Source organism: Lygodium microphyllum, chromosome 29 (genome assembly GCF_053477565.2).
Source record: "Lygodium microphyllum isolate KBCC chromosome 29, Lygodium_microphyllum_v1.1.10, whole genome shotgun sequence".
In the NCBI taxonomy this organism is placed as follows: domain Eukaryota; kingdom Viridiplantae; phylum Streptophyta; class Polypodiopsida; order Schizaeales; family Lygodiaceae; genus Lygodium; species Lygodium microphyllum.
In genome coordinates, this window is record NC_141163.1 from 48,708,609 (window position 1) to 48,729,278 (window position 20,670).

A 20,670-nucleotide genomic window follows, 5' to 3' on the forward strand; every position below is an offset into this window, starting at 1 on the left:
GTAGTAGAAGGGGCCGTGCATTTCTGCACCATGGACATCCAAGAAACAACACCTCCAGCATATGTGAATACATAGCCGGAAGTGGACTTCCTACTATCTGCATGTCCTGCATAATCAGAGTCAGTGAACCCCACGACTCCTGTATACTGGCTGCCATAGCATATGCACATATCTGCAGTGCCCTTCAGGTACCTCATGATACCCTTCATGGCATCCCACTGCTTCTTGCCAGGTGTAGCCATATAGCGTGCCACAACACCAACTGCAAAGACAATATCTGGACGAGTGGCTATCATGGCACACATAAGAATATTGGCAATCTCGGCCCTCTGCTCATCTGTCTGTGCACAATCATCCTGTGATACCTTCACATAAGAAGGCAATGGACAGCCAATAGGCTTTACGTCCTGCATACGGAAGCGCTCAAGGACTTTATGAATGTACTCCCTCTGTGACAAGTAGAGGAGTCCCTGATGCCTGTCACATCTAATGCGCATACCAAGTATGTGAGCGGCCTGTCCCAGATCTTTCATCTCAAAGCTCTTCTTGAGCTGAGCCTTAAGAGCATCTAGCTCATCATGAGCTTTCCCTGCTATTAGCATATCATCCACATAGAGGACCAAAATCAATAAAGAACCATCATGGGCTTTCTTCGTGTAAAGACACGGATCCATAGCACTCCTGTTGTAGCCCTGTGACTGCCTAAAGGCATCAAACTTATAATACCACTCCCTAGGTGCTTGTTTCAAGCCATAAAGACTTTTTTTCAATTTGCACACTAGGTGCTCCCTGCCAGGTTCTGCAAAGCCCTTAGGCTGCTCCATATAAATCTCATCATGCAAATCCCCATGTAAGAAAGCTGTCTTGACATCCATCTTGTATAAATCCAAGTCAAGTTGAGCAACCAAAGCCAAGACTAAGCGGAGGGTGATCATCTTAACCACTGGAGAAAAGACCTCATCAAAGTCCACACCAGGCTCCTGCTTAAAACCCTTTTCTACCAATCTAGCCTTGTATGCCGGCTTGGGGTGTCCAGGGGTACTTTTCAGCTTGTACACCCAGTTGCATGGCAAAGCCTTCTTGCCCGTAGGCAAGGAAACCAAATCCCAAGTGTCATTCTTATGCAAGGAGTCTATCTCAGACTGCATAGCCCTCTCCTAAGAGTGACTGTCGCCCCTGCGCATAGCCTCATCATAAGTGAAAGGCTCTCCTGCATCTGTAACCAAGACATAATGCATCGAGGGCTGAAATCTATCAGGTGGACGTCTGTCTCTAGTAGACCATCTCATGGCAGGCTCTGCTGCCTACCCAGCTGCCTGTCCAACACCCTGACCATGAGCATCTACTTGCAGCTATAGGCTGTCCAACTGGCTGTGCGCGGGAGCTCTCGGCTCCTCCTGAAATATGACCCTGCGGATCTCAACAACTCTCTTAGGCTACCGATGCATCTTGTCTTCATGGAAGACTACATCCTAACTGCGGATGACTTTCCGTGCTTGCGGATCCCAGAGAAGGTAACCCATCTCGCCTGCATCCCCATAACCAAGGAAAATGGATCTAACACTTTTAGGATCTAGCTTACTTCTCTTGTCCCTGGGCACATCGCAAAATGCCTCACATCCAAAGACACGGGGATGCGCATAAGAGGGAGGTTTTCCAGTCAATACCTCCTCTGCAACTTGGAAATCCAAACCACAAGAAGGTGATTTGTTTATGACATGCACAACTGTACTAACTGCCTCAGCCCAAAATCTCTGTGGTAGGCCTGCATGGCTAAGCATACTGCGTACATGCTCCTGAATGTTCTATTCATCCGCTTAGCCAAACCATTGTAGGGGGAGGGGTGTAGGGGGTGGTCAACTAACGCTTAATACCCCTCTCATCACATAACTGCTCAAAAGCACGTGAGACATACTCACCCCCATTATCTGTCCTTAGGCATTTTAGCCTATACCCAGACTGGTTCTCAACCAATGCAAGCCATCTTTGAAACATAGCCAAGACATCGGATTTCAGCTTAATGGGATAAGCCCAAACTTTTTGGGAAAAATCATCTATGAAAGTAACAAAATACTTGGCACCACCCATAGACTGACAAGGCATGGGCCCACAGACATCCGAATGTACCAATGCCAAGGGCTCACTCATGGTGGCCTACCAGACTTCTTATGCGTCCTAGTCTGCCTGCCATAAAGACAATCCTCACATGAATCAAAACATACATAATCAAGGGGCGGTAAGTACTACAAACCAGAAAGCATTTGCATTCCCTTCAAAGACATATGGCCCAAACGAGCATGCCAAAGAGATACATGGGGGGATAGAACCCACAGACAGAATGTGATCAAGGGAAGAAGTTGATACCATCAAGGAATAGAGGCTGCTAGCCTTGGCACCTCTCGCAATCACAAGTCTGCCACGAGTGATCTTCCATGCAGAGTCTCCAAAACATACATGATATCCTGCGTCATCAAGCTGTCCAGCTGACATGAGACTGCGTGTGAAAGCAGGTACATGATGTACATCCTGCATAACAAAACTGCTGCCAGAAGGAAACTGCAACCTGACATCACCAATGTCCACAATATCAAGAGAGTTGTCATCACCCAAGCGCACATAACCTAAAACAGTATGGTATGAATGAAACCACTCTCATCAAGATGTCACATGAAAGGACGCACCTGAGTCCAAGAGCCAACACTATGCATACATAGAGTATATCTCTATCATCTACGAAGCACTAGAAGAAGCTGCAAGGATATAATCATCATCATCAACATCCTCAGGATGCATAACATTGATCTCTTCAATTTTGACACTGGAATTTGCAGGCACTATGCTGTGATCAGAAGACTTATCCTGCACTTTGTCTTTCCCCTTATCTTTGCGCCTTTCATTGTGCAGTTCATGGCATTGTAGCTTAATATGACCCTTTTTCCCACAATGGTGATAAGCAACATCTGCATTCCTGCCACCGGGATTTGCTATGTGACTTCCCACGAGACTTGGACCGAGATTTCTGAGAATCCCGTCCACGGCCATTGCCACTGCCACTGCCATGCTTTCCATATCCATCATTCCTACCTCTAACTGTCATAGCATGCGACACACAAGAGGCATCCAAATTCTTATGGTTAACCTCTTCCTGCAGAAGAGCACTCTCAACATCAGATAATTTCAAGGTAGCAGTAGAGGCAGATAATGCAGTGTGGAATACATCCCATAACTCATTAAGAGTACCAAGCAAGAAAAGAGGAGTGACATCCTTTGCAAAAGTGATGTCCTGCGAAGTCAAGTTCTTGAGTATAGCATGGAATTGACTCAAGTGAGCAGACATAGTCACATTCTCCTTCATGCGCAGATCCATAAGCTGCTTCAACCAATACATCTGACTCGCTTGACTTTTCTTGTCATAGAGATTCTTGATTTTATCCCACAACTGCTATGCACTCTATTCTTCCTCAAAGACATTATAATGAACCTGTTTTGTGAGAGACAATACAATAGTGGACTTGCATAACTCATCAAGCTCAAGCCATTCCTCATCTGGCATAGTTGTAGGCGGATGCCCGCTCAACCTCAAAGGTTTGATCTGCGATTTTTGCACCAACACGTGCCAAATCTGGCTCTTCCAATAAGAGTAATTTGTACCATCAAGCTTAGTGATGTTGAAAATAGCATGTTCAGTGGACGAACTCGCCATAATGCAAGCTGGAAGACTGTAGACAGTTCAAAACTGCTTGTTCTTTACTGCAGAAAATGACCAAAAAATCACCAAAATCATGAGAAAATGGCAAGAAAAGTGTAACCAAAGTTGCTACCCACCAAGTACTAGTGAAAGTACATCATTTCATAATATTTCAGCATGAAAAATCCATGTCAATCCATACATATATGCTTGCTGTAATAAATTATAGATTTCAGTAAATGAGAGCTAACAGTGCCAAAATCGAATCCCAAGTCAATCAGATACTGCCAAGACCAAAGCCGGCATCATGCAGGCATAACATAGGCATATGACAGTCGATAAGCATGAATCCAACACCCAAACATGTCATACAAACATTTGCTAGTGAGTAGGCACACCCCCCAGTCAACGGGGCAAAGTGTTCCTGCCATTACCAAAACTTGACACAAGTAGGTATCAGCTCACAAAGATACGGATCCAAATCTGAGACTCACCTCATAAGCATACAGTGAACCAAGACATATAAACCATGCCTCATCCCAAAGGGTAAGAAATCCCAAAGTCTCAAGTGTATGTAACTGCTCAATAGCATGTAACTGCTCAATGCATAAAAGCACCGGCTCCTCAATGTCTGATAAGCATTCAAGAATGCTCCCACTGGCACAAAAGCCATATGTACGAGCTCAAGAGCTCAAACCAAGGCAAGACACAGTGCCAATGACATAAGTCCAAGACAATACATCAATAGTACATCCCGAACATGTAGGTGGTAGAGCATCCATATGTAGCATCCATAAGCATGTAAGACATCAAGTACATCCCAATCCAAAACTCTGACAAGCCAAGTAACATCCAAAATTCATCCAAGGTAGAGCTTCAATGAGTACTCAAGCTCAACGTATGCATAGGGTAATCAACCGAGACATGAGCATCAAGCCGTAGGCAACGGGTATGCATAAACCCAAGGAGCATCACTGTCAAAGCATATACCATTGTTAAGTATGAACCATGTCAAAGAGTGCGTAATGTCAAAGCTCTTCCAAAAGCATCTGGAATGAAATCCAAGCTCGAAGTCGTACCCCGAAGATCAATACTTCATGGCATATATCCAAGACATAGGCTGGAACCAATAGGCATAACTGAAGGCATGTGTAATAGCTTCAGCCCTCTTTTATTATAGCCAAGAATGACTATCAAAATTGAGAAATTTTAGCATGAAAAATCAGCTCCAAATGGTTGCCAAACAATAGGCATACATTCCCCTAACATGTAAGCATCATACGGGACCAACCGAGCATCAGATGACAATTCCAAGCAAGCATAAACATCAAATGTTACTGTAGCACTATTATAAACTGCATGTGGACTGTTATGACAGTCCCAAAATAGTGATAAATCAGACCATAAGCAATGTCAATGAAAACCTTCGATACCAAGCATCAAAGCATGTGCAAATGCCTCAAATGAAGCATGTTTAAATGCCCAATGGCCTAGATCTTGAGTAGTACCCTGTGATGCAGATGGAGACCAGTCTAGAATTAGGCGCAAATAGCGTGGACAGGGCTTGAGTGGCTGCTGATCAGCGTGGCCATAAAAGGGATGGTAGGGGGCTTGAGGAGTGGCCAATGGTGGCCCACAATGAGCCCCAACAAGTCTCTTCCAAGACCAAGTGAGATACAAGAAGAGAGAGCTTCAATGGTGGCTGCCCCTTTCTATTCACAGCTTGTCTGACCTGAAAACAATACAAAACCCTGTGGAGAATGAAGCAATACCTCTGATGTAATGCTCTGAAGGTGCCCAACAATCCCGGGAAGAAGCTCGGGAAGCCGAGGAGTGATGGGAGCTCGAAGGAGTCGGATATGGCTGCCGGGAAGGAGACCCAATGTGAGTGGGGAGTCGATGGGAAGCTGAGAGTGCCACGAACCAAGCTCCAGAGTCGGGAAGCCGAGCTCTGATACCAGTTGAAAGGTGAGAAGGATCGAAGCTTGCACTCAAGAGCTATGGCGGGAGAGCAAGAGAAAGAAAGAGAGAGACAAGAAATGGGAACTCCAACAGTCACAATGTGTGACCGGGCCTTCCTTTATTCAAACTATCACTAAAAGAATAAAGAATAAAGTGATAGTGACGGGTGCCCACCACTTGCAGTATGTAGTGGTGGTGATTGTCAGTGTAGTTATACACGGGCGGCTAGGCGGAGCGCCTTTACCCCCAACACCAGATGGTCATACTTCAGACATGGTAGCTAGCCATACTTCGGACATGGCAGCTACAAGTATCATTTTTTGCTAAGATTTAACCGGTTGACTCCGATGGACCCGACGCACCCTACTGTCAAGTTTTTCCACTTTCTGATAACTCTAGGTTAGTTGCTAAATATATATTTTTATTTGACTTTGTCATTTAGGACATAATGTATATAGATGAGTTTGCATCAAGGCAAGGAGTAGCTTGGTATGCAGATCGATGGAAGGATTCAACTCTAAAGGATTACATTGGCAACCTTGTTGCAAACTTGGTGGTCTTCCATAAGAAGTACTCACCACGAGGGCAAGAAATAATCATGAAAATTTGAGCTTTGACCAATTTTGGACCTTTTTGAGTGATACATGTGACATCTAGCTTGGAGAAGGTGGTGCTAATCAAGTGGTCAAAGCTTCTTTACTTGTTCGACCAAATGCGTGGTGGAGCAATGTGTGTGCTTGCTACATTAGGTGAATTTGCTAAAGTGTCAGATCCACTTCTCTTGGAGAAGGGAGCGCATCATTTTTGAAGCAAATAAGGAACTTATATTTTCATCGGAAGCTGGCCTCTCCTCTCCACTGATGAAAAAGCTAAGGAACAATTGACAATTCTTGTTGGCTATCGGCTTTTTGTATCTGCCATCACTATTAGCCATAGCATGTATTTTTGTTGATGGATATAAGATATTTTACTTTGTCCCTATAAATATATATTTATTGAATAAATGTGTGGTTTGTGTAAGTGTGATGATAATGTGTCGTACGTGAATGACGCATATGTATACGTTAACATAATCCAATTTAATTGTGTAAACGCGTAGTATTGCACTTGCATTGTGTATAAACAATAACATAACTCGTATCCATACCTATTACTACTTTCGATGCATTCATATGTTTAACAGAAATTAAGAGTTGTGCATTTCAAGAAACAAAACAAAACAACTTTAGTCAATTATTTGAATTCAATACACATCACATGAGATATTATGTATATATAAATAAATATTCCAATGAGGAAGAGTATACAAAATTTTTTGGCCTTTGAAGATGCTATGGTGCTGTACTCATTACAAAACCTTGCATCATTAATCTCATAACCTATGGAGGAGTCCCTTGCCGTGTTGAAGCCGAATGATAAAGTTCATGTCTTTATATGTGATTGTGACATGCTTTGGATGGATGGTCGCTAGCTGTGTATCATCAAACAAGTCGATGAGAAACCCCTCTGCAGTCGTTTGTAGGGCCTCCATAGCTGTAGTAGTCCACCTTCCTGCTGGTGGGCCATCCCGCACTCACGCCCAAAATCTTCCCATCACTTTCAGCTCCAAGTCTTGCATGACTTTCTGAAGAACCTTATGAAAAGATCTTTTCAGGATGAGAAGCTCATATGTGCATTGGATTCTCCTTATCTCCCGAAGGGCAATAGTACTCGATTTCCATCTCCTCTTCTTCTGTGGTGGTTGTTGTGCTCTATGGGGAGCACCTGCTGTTGCACTAGAGGAGGCTCCACCTTGTGCTCTAGGTGGCGGGCCTTCGTGTGAGGTCTTAGGGTGACATGCTTGCTTGGTACGTGCCATCTAAGCTCAAGGAGGGCAAGATGGAGAAGAGACAGAGGTTGGGGGTGTGAGAATGGAGGAAGCAAAGAAAGTAAGATGTGAAAATGAGAAAAAGAATGAACTTTTAACCCATTTAAACCCCAAAATCGGGTTAATGTAGCTTCATACACACTATCCATCGTGTGATCATAAATCCATAATCTTTTATAGGAATGTAATGAAACTTCACATGTATACTCATTAGGTGGCCAAGAGTCTAAATTATTTTTTTGAAAAAAAAATACATGCAAACCCTTGGTTCAAAGTCTGCTCTGGAGCATAGGAAAGTGGCTCCAAACACTAGACTTTGGACCAAGAAGCCACTTTAGTGGCTCAAGATGCCAGACTTCGGACCAAGAAGCAGCCACTTTCCTAGCAAGAAAGTGGCTCAAGATGCCAGACTTTGGACCAAGGATTTGGAGACATTTCTTTTTCAAAAATAATAATTTGGGCTCTAGGCTACTTAATGAGTACACATGTGAAGTTTCGTCGCATTTTGATACAGTTTAGTATTTTAAAAATTATCACACACCAAAATTATGGATGGATTGATAATCGAGAAATCAACATCGCAACTACTGGCCCTTAAAAACTTTGTACCACATAAACTATACAAAGGCATCAAGAGTATAGTTTGCAATAAGAAATGGCAAATTGTTACATGGTTTTCCTATTGAAATTGGCAGTGTTAGCAAAAACTGTAAGTGAGGGTAGAGATGGACACCTGGAAGACCTCACTAGTAGACTTGGATGCCATCTCCGCGATGCTTAAAGGGAATGCTCAAGTCAGGAAGTCCGATGGACCCTTGACCAAGTATATTCCATTCCTAGAGAACGAGCGAGATTGGATGCATGTCCTTGCTACAATCAACCTGCCATTCTCGGATCATGAGGCATACGAGCAAGCCATCAAGACAATCGGTAAGTCTAAAGACACACCCTCCGTACCAGTTTGCATGATGGCAGGAATCCTTTAGGGGAGACCTAAACTTGTCACCTTCCAAGTGCCAAATAACAAGAGGGAAATCCATGAGATTTTGGAATATTTAACAGGCAAGCTAGCTGGCAATCCAACAGTAAATTTCAAACCACTCTAGGATCTCTTAGATGAATCCAAGTGGCAATGGACCAGGGGCATTCACTCTGTTAATGAAGGTTGCATAAACATAGAGAAGATGTCACAATAGAGCCATGAGAGAGTATAGATATGGGGGAAAATAGCTCAAAGGGTAGGGATGTCCAAGAATTTTCGTATTTTAGACATTTCTATTTTACCTCCAAAAACATTTCCAAAAGACATGAAATTTGACCAGTTGGTTTGTCTTTTGACAAGAAGCTAGAATATAAAAAATCCCCAAAATATCTTAAAAGAAACTTTTGAAATTTTATTTTCCTTGTTCTCGATTAAAAAATCAATTACCTTGTATCTACAAATCATTTTGCATTGAAACAAAGCACTACACTCTCGTAAATAACTCCTTTTTAAATATAAATTTTGGTTGAAAAAGACTTCTTGAATGAGGAGAGAGAAGGAATTTGAGTATATCTTTGTAGATAATATAAAAAAGGCAAAATGAGATTGCAAAAGTGGAGAGAGAAGAGGATTATTTTACTATTTTTCTTTCCTCTTTTCCTTGTTTTAAGGAGGAGAGAGAGGGGGCTAAAAGGCCCATTTGTGAGTTCATTTTTTTCCTAATGAAATTATCTAACCACATGGGTGGAAGCTAGAGCTACCATAAAAGAACAATGCAATGACAAAATTTGAATTTTTATGGGAACAAGTGATCTCTCCATTCAGCTCTCTAATTGAGATAGTAAGTGACCAAGGGATGCACTTCATTAATTAGGTGATTACACACTTATTGTTCACCTTTGATCATTCACAAAAAATCTTCCCCCTACTATCCCCAAGTCAACACTTAGGTAGAGTCCACAAACAAAATACTAATCAATATAGTGACCAAAATTGTCTCAGCTTCTTGGAGTAATTGGGACAATAAACGCATGGTCGCTCTATGTGCATATCAAATAACCTACAAAATGGTGACCAACCAAATACCCTTTAGACTAACCTATAGTATATACATGATTATACCTATAGAACTCTTTGTTCCAAGTCTAATAATAGTTATCCATGAAAGATGGGATGGATGAGCAACATGGACTAACCACTTTCTTCAATTAGAGTGACTTTTTGAAACACGATTACTAGCTATCCATGTGCTCATTTATGAAAATGTGTGATGAAGGACCTGGTTTGACAAACACGTCAAACAAAGAGATTTTAAAAAGGGAGACCTTGTGCTATTGTACTCCATTAAGGGGCATAAGGAAAAAATTAAATTCAAAGTTCTAGGTCCACTCCACATACATGCCATTAGGTAGAACTAGCAATATTGAACTCGAGATGCTTGATGACAAAGGATTAGACCTTTCTAATAATAGCCAAATCAAAAGATATTAACCCCAATACACCCTCTATAAGAAATCCCAATGGCACCACCACCCATTGCGATATGGGCTATTAGAATCGCCCAACTCAGCCCTGAGGATGAAAGCCCTATACCCACCGCTTATTTGAGTATCACCCTAACTACAAGGACATCTCACCACATCACTACCCTGAGGATCAACAAAGGTGTTGATTGTAACATCCCAACATATGATGAGTGGATAGGAATTTGGCAATTGCCACTGCTTGAGGAATGCACTTGTAAAAAATCATCTATATAATGTGTGTTCAAAGGATATTTTGGGATAACATTCTTTTTAAAGTTATGAGGCCATAAAATGATATCTTTTACGTTATAAACTTACATATTTTTAAAAATATATAATTTTAAATCCCTTTTGTAAATATAGCCCAATAAATTTTATTAAATAAAATAACATTTCTTTTGAACTCATGTGGTATCTTACATATGCTATTAGATGCACTCCCCGAGAGCCACTCACACCTACAATAGGAAAAGGTAATCCATATGGGGGACATGGGGGATTCACTAGTAGTAATAAGGAGACGTCACCTGTGTGCAAGAAATATATGAAAATACCCCTTATCTACCCCCTATTTATGGGACCTTACCTTATAAAATGTACCTTCCTTCCCTTAAATAACCCCCCTCCCTTACACTCATGCGGTACCATACAGTAAACCCTAGTGGATCCTCCAAGATGGGGGATCTCCTTACACATTATTAGGAAAATATCAAATCACCTTAGTAGTCAATATTAAAAGTCTACCCGACATCTTCTACGTGTTGCTTAATGCCGAAGGAGTTGGTAATGAGATACCATTGGGATATCTATTCCAAATGACTCACCAAATGTGTAGTCGACCTCAAACTACAATGTATCCATTTGAAGCCACCCAACCTCAAGATTATCATGACTTTTAGAAAGGGTACTAATGCCTCAATGTAATAGGCAATGCCACCAATGCTCCCCACACAATGTAATTCATCCCTTAAAAAGAGCAATGATGCTCTCCTCAACAAGTTGTTGAAGTCTTAGGCAACCCACAATAGACCAACCAATTAAATGTATCCATCCAATAGGAACTATCAATGATGGGTGTGACGACACTGAATATGCAAATACAAGGTGCCCAATCACACTCTTGTCCTCACTGTGAATTCATACCTAACCAGGTATGCTGACAATGTAGACAATGTACCCCAAATACAACTCGGTGGATTCCTAAAGCCTTGCTCAAAGCACAAGGCTACTACACTAGCAGTAAGCTCATCTAGTTTTTGAAGCTCTCATACAAAACCACCCTCATACCCTCATACATAAAATCATGGGATGCCAAACCCCAGTAATTAGGAAAAAAAGTGCCACAACCACCTTTTCCCAATCACGGTCCTTAAGTCAAGCCTATATAGACTCCAATCTCTAAACCCCATCAGCTAACTTGCAAAGGATCATAGTCCAATGACTTGTTTGAACTCCTTTAATTGACTATCCCCAATTGCAAGGAAATTCCAAGACCACCTAAATTGTGCCCCAATCCTATTCACCAGACCAAAACCACCCAATGGATGGCAAACCCCCACTTGTGCCTAAAAGCATCCTTAGCTCAATGCCTATAACAAGCAAGCATTAGCACCGCTCAATCAAATCAACCACAAAAAGTCGGCACAAAAAGTCAAATGCTTCTCTCTGCCCTCAAACCTTCTTACAATAGACAATCTCTCTTGGAACTAGCTGCCAGCATGGATGAAAATACTAGCAAGATAACATGTCTCATGTATTTGACATCTCATTAATATCTTCACTCTATTTTCCCATAGCTATGAACAGCTTGACTTAGACCTCCTTGATGAAAAGACTGCAAACTATGTGAGATCTCTACCATGCTCATGGTAAGAATATGAACTCATCTTCACTAAGGTTGCTTCAATCACCAAGGAGCTCAACTTAGGTTTCAGGAGAGCACGCCTTGAAAGGAAGATTAATCACCTCCTTCAAATGAAGTTGTCTTGATCTCACATTTGATGAGCTAGTTAACCTTGATCTCCTTACACAGACCGATTCCTTATTCTTGATGCATTGGTTTACTCTACGAGTGCAATGGGAAAGAGAGAGATGTGAAATTATGACCAAGGTAGAGCAATGATATGCCATTAAAATGTCAAAGTATGATCCTACCTATGTTGCCTCCACATCCTTCCTAATACTTACTCTTACTTGTAAACACATGCTAGAAGATAATGTGATGATGAATCCATACATCGACTGATTCCTTAGCAAGGAAGAGCTTCATATTGCTAGTCGAATCCACTCAGGGGACCTTCTTACTATTGTCCTAACCTATATTACCCATATCAATATCCATCCATAGGATATGGACCATTACACTACCATGGAATACAATTCGCACTTTTATGAGTGCTAGTTGTAAACATAGTTATTATGAGCACCTATGCAATCTTGGAAATATTGTAATCCATTGGGAGGAGGGTTTTGCATAAACTCAATCTATAAATTGAACATTTTTTTGAATCATTTTTCAACTTTGCTGGGATTTGGAAAAATTTCCTTGTGTGAGAAGGAAGCATTAAGGCAAAGATGTAAGATTTCTTTGTGTTTGTGTGAGGCGTGAAGCTTTGTTTTCTTTTAACAAGTTGTAGATATAGGTTTTGTTCTTAATAAATTCAATACTTCTCAAAAACTCATCACAAGATGTCTTTAGACCTTGAACATGGAAAGACAAGACAAAGTTGCATACAAAAGGATGACCAAGTCCTAGACATCGTTTTTCGAAGAAAAACAAGTTGAGTATATAAGTTGAAGGATATCGCCACTTGCGGTACAAACATATTCACAACCTAAAAGAAGTGGCTACTAAAAATCAAGATGCTAAAGAATTAGTAGACTAGTTTGAATTATACAAGTACATGGAGAAATTTGAAGGGAAGATAAATTATGAGTAGTACACACAATTTCTCATGACCTACGATCTTGATAGGCATAGTGGATTATTTAAAGTGAGAAAAAATGATGGATAGGAATAGGTGGATATCCATATTAATCCAATGGAGGTGCATAAATATTTGGGCCTACCAAATAAGTAGCATAGGTGACCAAAGTGGGACGTCTATGCAATGCTAGGGATGGACAAATAGAAGGTCTTTACTAATGAAGAAATCAACTTGGAGGACATCTTGGATCCCTCAATTAAAATTCAAGGTAAATTGATGCATGCCCTATTTTTTGGAAACTGGTACAACTTCTTGACGAGAAAAATCCACATCGCAAAGTGTTGATGCTTAGGCAATGGATAGTAAAAACCTCAATGCCTAGATTGTAAAATCCATCCATGATACGACAAATACATTGAGCTTTGGCACAAAAGAGTTTGACAAATCACGACTCCTACCAATAGAAAGCAAAGAGATAGATGGGAGGAAGGCAGCAACCAAGGCCACTCTAGTAGGATTCGGTGGGGTACTAATATCCATTAGATAAGAAGTCACCAAAGAACCACATCCAGGAGCAAGACCATTAGCACAGGAACAATGAGGCATGGCATTGTAGGAGGTGACATCCACTTGCACAAAAACTCTAGAATAGGGACCCTTGAAGGAGCAAGAGAAAGCGAAAATAAAAATATAGTAGCAAGAGGTTGAGGAGATTGCAAGAAGACTTATTGCCACATGGTAGAAGCTCTAAACCAAGAAAGCACCTAATAAAAGCACTGTAAGCCCCCATAACAAGTTCAATTGGAGAACTTGAAGCAACTCAACTTGGGCACATAACAACTGATATTCATGCTCAAGCCATGTCACTAGAGTGACCATCTAAGTTGAGGAGCAAGAGGATCCAATATTTATAGTATGCGAGGCTAGAAATCCAATAGCAACTAGAAGAGCAAAGATATCAACTAGATGAGGAGAGAAAGTTTGTCTTGGAAGCCTTAGAAAAAGAAAAGAGAGCCATGATGCTTACAAAAACATGAGACATTTTTGGTCTAAAGAAAGAATTAGCTGCAATAAGGGGAGGCAACAATGAAAAATAATATGAAGAGTTGTAAGAACAATGTAAAGTGGAAAGAGAAAATCGTGTGCTAAGTTAGAGGAAAAACTCGAGGAGATGAAGTAGGTCTAGGGGCAATGATTAAGGGAGATGGAGGAGGAAAAGTGAGCCAAAGAGGAGGCCTAACAAAAGACCTAATAGCTAATGGAGTTGGAAAATCAAACTAAGCAAGAATAGCAAACCATATTGGACATCCTTGCTAAATGGAAAAGCCAAGGGCTAAAGACAGCAAAGAAAAGGGTGAATCAGTGAAAAGAAAAGAATGTGGAAGCACTATAGAATATGCCCATTTGTTTAGCACAAGTAGAATGTGAAGGAGTCTTGGTAGTAGAAAGAGCTAAGGCAATTGAGGAAATGATGCAAGCTCAACAACAAGGCTTCATCAACACTTTACTTGAGGTGTCACAACCATGTGAGGATGACACAATGGACAACCTCAAGAAGAAGTTGCAACTCACTAGATAGGTACTCAAACATAGTCTAAAGGTGGCAATTTTTGAGGGAGAGTAAAGCATGACAAAGGAAGAATATGTCTATAGGCTTAGGGAAATGGGGCTCTCCATAGAAGAACTAAAGATAATTGGAATAGGCATCACTAAAGAACCTACCCAAACCATGGAAGCACTTGAAGCAAACTGGGAACAAGAAGTAAGTGAGCAATCAGCATCTGTACCACCAAAAACCACCTATTTAGGAAAATTTATGGAATCCCTACAAAGAAGAAAAGAATGAGTGAAAAGATGTAGAAGGAAGCTCATAACTACTACTCAAAAATACCCTTTCCACAAAGAGGAGAGTACTTATTGATCAATTGGGATAGAGAACTCATCATTTGGGAACAATGGGACGCTTAGGGATTGCCTATGCAATTTGCTTTTAATCACTGGAGATGACTTGGGAATCACCAAGTAATTCATGTGTCATTAAGGTTGGGAACAATGCAATTAAGGTTGCAGAAAGTGTGAATCACTAGGTAATTCAACCTTCCCCAAAGAGGAGAGTACTTATTGATCAATTAGGATAGAGGATTCAACACTTGGGAACAATGTGAGGCTTAGGAATGCTACCTTTAAGAAAAATATGGTTGAAGCAAACGATTCAAGATCCTAGATTTTTGTACCATAAATCAGGAGATTATTGGCATGGCAAGGTGTTTAAGGTGCAACAGATTGTAAAAGATTACGAGTCTCAACCTACTTGGAGAAGGAACTTCTTGGATTATAACATGGAAGCATGGGTGGCCTTTTGTAGCTCAGTACCATTTGAAAGAGGGAACCCCGCTTACATGCCTTATCCTAGGTGACATGGAGTTGACTACAACACTGCAAGGCATGGCATGCACAACTTTCCTTTGATATAAAATGTCAATGTAGAAAGGCTAGAAGACAACCTCAAGTTCTCACAGAAGGAATTAATCCCTTTCTTCAAAAAATTGGTGGAAGATTTCTCTTCCTGTCCAAATCCTACTTTCATTATAACATGAAATTATTTAAGGTTACTTCTTCAACTAGACAATCATAAGAAGGCGATAGAAGAGGAGGGTCTCCACATGTTTTTATTCAATGTAATTGAAGAAATATACAAGTACACCATGATGAGATTAGTCTTTCACACTATAGTGCTATTGGCATACTATTTTGAGCTACTAGAAGACATGAACATCATCCTATTCACTAGTTGTGGCCACCCTTTTCTTCCAACAATACCCATGGTAGCAATATCTAGACTAAAGACTTATATGATGACTAAAGCATGCCTAGAAAGATCATTGCGGCCCCTACCTCAACCACCACCTAGGGATCATAAAGGGCCCCAATGGTGTCCTCCTCATTTACTTGTACACAATGCTCTGCAAAAAAAAAAAGAATGGAAAAAGAAAAGAAAAGAAAAAGACTAGGGCCACACATAGTCATAGCACCTAGGGGACTATAAACTCTAGCCCTTCCCCACTTCACTTTCAAGGCACATCAAGAGTAGGATGCCCCGAGAAATTGGCAGACTTGTCTCCTTGAGTTTTGCACTGCACTTTCCTTTAGTACTAACTAGGTCCTCAAGTGTGAGACAACACTCCAAGGCTATTTAGGATTCAACGCATTTCCTAGTTACACTTACATGAGGACAAAGTTCACAGCATTGTGAAATAGATAAACCCTAGGTAGTGCACACACCCTTCTGTGGTGAGAACATGGTCTGAAGAGTAGCTCAATGAAACTAGTAACATCAGTAGCCCACATTATCCTGATTCTTCCCTCTTCTACATCAGCAATGATCCTATCCCCGAAGACTAATTCAAAGCTAATTCTATTCTCTCCACACCCTAGCCTATAGCACAACGATACTACTAGTACTCTCTATACCTCCAAACTAGCACTATGACTGTACATGGATCCCATCAAAGCTTAGAGTGCCATGGGATTGGAACTTAGCTAGGAGGGTGTAATGTTAACCCCTTTTTGGATAAAAGCAATGGAAGGAAAAAACGTGCAAGTGAGTGCAGGAGCAAGAGTTTGAATTGGACCAAAGAATAAAAATAATTCAAGTTGCATGAGCACCAAGCTCCCTCCTATACAAGTTGTAAAATCAAAGAGTTCACAATTATATATATGGAGCCCCAAGAGGAACACCAAGGAAAAGGGAATTCTCTTGCAAGAAAATCTATCTTGTAACATCAACAAGCTTTTTTATTAGGTTTTATATGATCACAATGAAGAAAAGAACACCAGGCACAACAAATCTTCATGCAGCATCATGTAGATCTCCCACAGATTTGATAGAATCAACCATAATCTTCAATATCTTCACAAAATCCATCAATTGAACAAAGAAAGCAAAGGAATACACCATCTTTGAATGGAAATACATCACATAGTATTCATCTTGAATGTCTTCATAGTCTTCTCTCTCAATCTCTCATATACAATCACTCTATTTTAATAGAATTGACTATCTCTGACTCTCTCTCTCTCTCTCCATCAATAGTACATCATATCCTCACTACAATCTCTCATAATCACCCTCAATAATCCTTCTTAGGTCGTGGATACCCCTCCCAAGAGGTATGTCTGATATGAAGAGGCACCAGAGCCACTACAGTGTCCTTTCGTAGCTCACCACTGTCACTTCACTCCAGTCTTTACTTGAGACTTCAGCAGCTACTTCTTTCACTTCTTTTAGCTCTTTTGCACTTGTATTCACCTCTTTCCAAGGTTAGAAAACTTTCCCAAGCTACACTCTCATCCATCAGAACACATACAAAAGCATATAGAAGGTCTACAGAAGCTCATCAGAACTCATCAGAGAGTTACAGAAGGTCAACAGAAAGCATCAGAACCACATAACTCATACCAAAACCATTCCAAACCATCAAAAATCACTCAATAAGCTTCCAAACAATCTCAAACCCTATCAATCAATACTCCATCCCTCCTTACACAGAGAAAACAAAACAAAACAGAACAAAACAGAAGCTCAACAGAACCAATCAGGACCAAACTGAACATATCAGAACATCATCAGAACTTCACATCTCTACTAATAAACATCATGAGCTTAATAAAACCATTCCAACCTATCCAAAACACTCTCAAAACACTTCCAAACCAATCAATCATCTCATAAAATCAACCATTCAGCTCTCAAAAACAACAAAAATCAGCCAAAAAATAGGTCATTTCAACACTCAACATATCCCCACACTTAATAAGGAAGCGTCCTCGCGACCCAAGAAAAAGGGAATACACGTTCATTTAAGAGCTCAACTTTGATCTTCAATATATATTCAAAAACAGTCCATCCAACCACGACCCCAACTTATAACCTGTATCTGATATAAAAATACAACGAAAGGAAAACCCTTTATACATTAACACTTCTTATCAAACTAGAAATCACAACAAACTTATAAAGGATATAAGAGGTCTCTTCTTCTTCTGCATCAGCATCTTCAACTATCCAACCAGCAACACCATCACCACAATTCTCCAGAAATGTAGCTCACACGAAAGTAAATCGAATAGGCAACCACCACGATCTTATTACAATAATTAACCCACAACACAAACACTACACACAACATAACCATCTGAATGACTCCTCCAAAAAGAGAGATTTATCATTAAAAATCATCCACCATATATGGCAAAGGTATCAATGAAGATGATCCTGCTTGAAAGATTGGTGATTTCGGAAACGATCCATGGATAAAGATTCATCTACAAATGTCTTGGGAGGATTCTAAAAAAAATGAAGGCAGCACATCCTTTCCAACAGGACAAGGTATCTGCTAGGCAAACCGAGGGCATGAAAGTACAATACATCCAGTTTGCTGGGAATCAATGCTCACATTGACATTCATGCACAACTTTGGAATAGGCTTTGAATCATTATGAGAATGCCTTTGCATATACGCCAGGTACCAAGTAAAATGAGCAGTTAAGCGCACAGAAGGATCTGCAGACTGAGAATACTGCTGAGCAAAATGCAGATAATTCTGATAAGCCTGACTAGTACTTATCCATTCTCCTGGGATCAATGGCCAATTGATTTGAGGTCCAGTAAGGGAATCATTTGAACTCCAGCCTCTTCTTCAAAGAATATTCTGATCAAAACCTGGATATCCACTATCCAACTGAGGAGGATTAGGAATAGAAGTGTTAGGAGACGGAAGGAGGACTAAGGAAAGAGGATGAAGTGATGGATAGGCAAAATCATAAAATGAAGAATGGATTAAAGATGGATTGGCTGAAAATTGAGGAGATTCTGTTAAGAAAGGTGTTAAAAGATAAGGAGGAAAAGTTGATAGAATATCAGGGGATGGGGAAGGACAAGGATCAGGAGGTAGAAAAACTCGATCTTCAATAAAAAAACAATGGGTAAAGATAGGAATTTGAGGAGATCCTTGAGGTTGGAAAAGAAGGGGTAAAATGACTTTTGGGTTAGATTGAAAAAGGAAAATATAAGCATCATACCTATGAGCCATTTGTTGATAATGAGTTAGACAAGGTAAGGATGGACCTAAAGCTTATCTATGATGATATGCTTCAAAGAAAGAAGTATCAAATGGAGGTTGATTGGAAAGATAGGCTAAAAGATCCACCCTCAGTTGGTTAGTGTTCTGGACATGAGCTAAAGCTTTGACCTGTCGGTGATTCAAAATGACAGAATCAACCATAGTGTGCCATGAAAACCCAGGACACTCAGCCACCTTGGAAAAATATCCCTGGAACATCTCATCAATCCTCAACTCCAAATGTCGGACATACAAAGAAGCTTGCAATACCACATCTCCGACATACCAAGCCAGATCTTCCTCATCTAGAATGAATAAATCACCCCTCAAATACATGTAAGACATAAGCATTGTATCTGGAGTGACAGAGTCTTCAAAAACCATCCTCACTACTTCAATCAGCAAATCTGATGACCAGGCCCCACTCCATCCATCCTCTGGAATAGGTAAATCCATCATGGAAAGCTTGATATAGAAGGCCAACTTCTGTTGTTGATAATGGACCAAAAAGGAATGATCTGGTGGAACATATTCCTGATACTGCTCAAAAGAAGACCATAACAAATCCATGCGAGATTGCAATCTTTCCACCTTGGCCTGGAATAAGGGACATAAGGTAGCCTGTCTTTGAAGAGCTGCCAAGTCTGCAGGGGATAAAAGAGAAAGTGGTTGCACAAAACTCTGTGTATTAGACCGAGACTGAGCCAACTGATCTTTGAGTTGCTGAATTTGAACATTGCTCTGGTCTAAGATAGCTGTGGTGGATTTCAACTTCTCTGCTTGGGCAGCTATCACCTCCTTCATCTCTTGACTCTCCTTCTGTAACTTATCCCTCTCCTCTGTCACAGCAACCACTTGAGACCTAGCTTCTGCCAACTCAGCTTTCAACTTAGAGATTTCGGCTTTCTGAGTATCTACTAGCTTAGTCTGCTGCTCCATTTGCATACAAAGGTCAGAGAATTTCTCTTGAGCAGAGGCTAACTCAGTAGTGGTCTTATTCAGTTCCTCCTTAGACTGCTGAACTTCATCATAAAATGAAGAATATAACTACTGGATACAGGCAGTCATCGAAAGTTCAATAGAACTCTGGATATCCTTGCACAGGAATGGAATAGCATCTCCTGTTACCAGGCGGTGAACAAAAGGAATAGTAAGGTCAATTATCCCATCTCTATGGGCTCTGAAAAGGTTTGGCGTCTGAAGGAATGCAAGCAAGCTGCTGCAAGACTGGGCAGGAATCATCACTGGAACTGGAGGAATAGGCATTGAATCAGCCACTCTCTTGAGGCGTTTTCTCTGAATGACCAGGGGAGGAGGAGAATCATCCTCAATTATCACTTCATCATCTTCATTACGAGGCAGAGGAGGAACTTCTGGAGGATCGACTGGAGGTAAAGGAACTTCCTTTGCAGGGGCAGCATGTAGCAAGAAGACATAGAGGAAGGACCCAAATGTAACATTAGTCACATTTCCTCGAGTAGCTCGGATAAAATGGTGATCCATCTTGGAGAGGAGGTAGGTACTCCAATCAATGGTGATGCCTTTCAAAATCATTCGTGAAGCTGTAAACAACTCCTTGGAAAGATAATGAGATGG